The sequence below is a fragment of the Arachis duranensis genome, unplaced genomic scaffold (assembly GCF_000817695.3).
Source record: "Arachis duranensis cultivar V14167 unplaced genomic scaffold, aradu.V14167.gnm2.J7QH unplaced_Scaffold_77756, whole genome shotgun sequence".
In the NCBI taxonomy this organism is placed as follows: Eukaryota; Viridiplantae; Streptophyta; class Magnoliopsida; order Fabales; family Fabaceae; genus Arachis; species Arachis duranensis.
Genome location: NW_026265101.1, coordinates 7,843 through 11,147, shown reverse-complemented (window position 1 = coordinate 11,147; position 3,305 = coordinate 7,843).

Genomic DNA, 3,305 nt, shown 5'->3' with positions numbered 1-3,305 from the left:
AAGATCATTTCCCCTTTTTCTACATCAATGATGGCTCTTGCTGTGTGTAGAAATGGCCTTCCCAAAATGATTGAGTCACTTTCTTCCTCTTCAGTATCCAAAATCACAAAATCTGCTGGGAAGATAAATTCCCCAACCTTCACCAACAGATTCTCCACAATTCCATTGGGTGTCTTGATGGATCTGTCAGCCATAACTAGTGACATCCTGGTGGGTTTAAGCTCTTCTATATCAAGCTTTCTCATCATTGAAAGAGGCATTAAATTGATGCTGGCACCAAGGTCACAGAGAGCTTTGTTGAGAATTGTTTTGCCAATGGTGCACGACACTACAAAGCCCCCCGGATCCTTGAGTTTTGGTGGAATGCCCCGTTGAATCACAGCACTGCATTCCTCGGTGAGTAATACGGTTTCCCTCTCAAGCCAACTTCTTTTCTTATTGATAAGCTCCTTCAAGAACTTGGCATACAAAGGCATTTGCTCAAGTGCTTCAGCTAGGGGGATATTGATTTCCAGCTTCTTGAAGGTCTCAAGGAATTTGTGGAAATGCTGGTCCTTAACTTCCTTGTTGAACCTCTGAGGATATGGCAGTGGATGTGTGATGCTCTTTCCTATTTGCTGTTGGCTTTGGTGGTTGCCCTTCTCTTTAAGTTTTTCAGTGCTTTTGTTTGTCATCACCTCTTGATCCAGTGCTTCATCTGCCTTCATTTGCTTTTTGTCCTCTGTTGGTTCTTTGATGCTCTCTGTTTGCTTCTTTGTAGTGTCACTGTTGCTCATCAATATTCTCCCACTCCTTAATTGTATTGCCTTGCATTCCTCCTTGGGATTTGGGATTGTGTCACTAGGCAGTGAGCTTAAAGGTCTCTCAATAGAAATTTGCTTGGAGAGTTGCCCAATCTGCCTCTCTAGGTTTTTTAGTGATGCTTCATGGTTTTTGTTTGTTATTTTCTGGTGTTTCATCATTTTTTCTACCAAGGTCTCCAAGTTGGTGAGTCTTTGAGGTTCAGGTGGTGCTTGTGGTGGGTTATGAGCTGTGGGTGGTGGATGATAAGCATTTTGGTTGGTAGGTTGGTTAGTGGGTTGGTACTGGTTGAGATTGGGGTAGTTGTTTTGAGGTTTTCTATAAGTATTTTGGTTTGTTTGCTGCTGGTTGAAATTTTGATTGTGTCTTGGGTTGTTTTGGTTTGAGTTCCTCTGCCATGGTTGTTGGTTTTGGTTGTGAGTGTCTCCCCATCTGAGGTTGGGGTGATTCTTCCATGAGGGGTTGTAAGTATCACCATAGAATTCATTTGGACTTGAATGCATGTACTGGACTTGTTCCTGCTGTTGCTCCTCTTGAGTTTCTTCATTTTGCCCCCATGTGGTTGATGGTTGGCTAGTGTTAACTGCTGCAACTTAGAGGCCATCAATCCTCTTGGTCATTTGCTCAAATTGTTGTTGAATTTGCTGCTGCATTAATTTGTTTTGAGCCAGGATTGAATCCACTCCTTCTAGCTCCATTACTCCTCTTCTTTGTGATGGTTGGCGGCTTCTTTGATGAGCAAAGAAATATTGGTTGTTAGCCACCATGTCAATGAGTTCTTGAGCCTCCTCTGCAGTTTTCATGAGTTGCAAGGAACCTCCAGCTGAGTGATCCAAAGATTCCTGGGACTTCAGTGTTAAGCCTTCATAGAAGTTTTGCAGCTTCTCCCATTCATTAAACATGGCAGGGGGGCATTTTCTGACTAGAGCCTTGTACCTCTCCCATGCCTCATAAATGGGTTCAGCCTCCATTTGTGTGAATGTTTGTACCTCAGCCTTCAACCTTATAATTCTCTGGGGTGGATAGAACTTGGCAAAGAACTTGGTTACCAAATCATCCCAGTTGTTGATGCTGTCCCTTGGAAACGATTCCAACCATTGAGTGGCCTTGTCCCTGAGAGAGAATGGGAATAGCATCAGTTTGTAACTGTCAGGAGGCACACCATTAGTTTTGACAGTGTTACATATCCTCAAGAAGGTGGATAAGTGTTGGTGCGGGTCTTCAAGTGATCCTCCACCAAAAGAGCAATTGTTCTGAACTAAAGTGATGAGTTGTGGCTTAAGTTCAAAATTGTTTGCATTGACATTTGGAGCCAAGATGCTGCTTCCACAATGTCTAGGATTTGCAAAGGTATAGGAGGCCAAAACTCTCCTCTGGGGTGGGTTGTCATTGTTGTTGTCTGCTCCACCTGGTGGATTAGTTGAATGTTCCTCCATCTCTTGAAATTCTTCGTCTGATTCCTCTTCTCCAACAATATTTTTCCCTCTTTTAGCTCTTCTTAACCTCCTGAGAGTTCTTTCGTCTTGTTCATGAAAATTTAGTGTGTTTCTTCTTGTACCTGACATACAAGCATAACATAAGAAACGCACAAACCAGTGATACTTCAATCTACTGCTAAATTGAAGTTTTAGTTAGTTTAAGCAAAAAATCAAACAGTTAGTGGGTTAATCAAAAATTAAGAAAAGTGCTTGATCTAAACTACCATCTCACTTAATCATTGTCAATCTAATCAATCCCCGGCAACGGCGCCAAAAACTTGATGAGATATTTTGGTGGAAAAATGAATTTCTCCCAAAACACACAAATCTAACCGGCAAGTGCACCGGGTCGCATCAAGTAATAAAAACTCACGGGAGTGAGGTCGATCCCACAGGGATTGAAGGATTGAGCAATTTTAGTTTAGTGGTTGATTTAGTCAAGCGAATCAAGATTTGGTTGATTGATTGGTGATTTGCAAAATTTAAATTGCATTGAAAGTAAAGAGAACAGGAAATAAATTGCTGAATCTTAAATAACAAGAAATTAAATGGCAGAAACTTAAATTGCAAGAAATATAAATTGCAGAATCTTAAAGTGCAAGAAATGTAAATGGCTTGAAATGTAAAGGGGATTGGGGATTGGATTTGCAGAATTTAAACAAGGAAAAGTAAATTGCATCAAGTAGAGAAGTAGAAGAGGGTGTGGATGAAATCAGATCTTGAAGCAGAGAAGTAAATGAACATGGAAAGTAGTAAACAGAATGTAAATTGGGAATTTAGATCTCAGGACCCAGAGACTAGAAAACCAAGTCTATATCTCAATGCCTTCCTAGATCCAACAAGAACAATTGCAAGGGAATTGTAAATTGCAAAGAAAGTAGATGAGACGCAAGTAACAGAAATGGAAATTCAATTTCAGTGAAAATAAACAAGATCCAAGGTGAGATTGAAACAGAATTCCTTCAATTCTCTAACCCAAGATCCAAGACAAAGTAATTGAAATTGAAAGCAATAAAACTAAGAGGA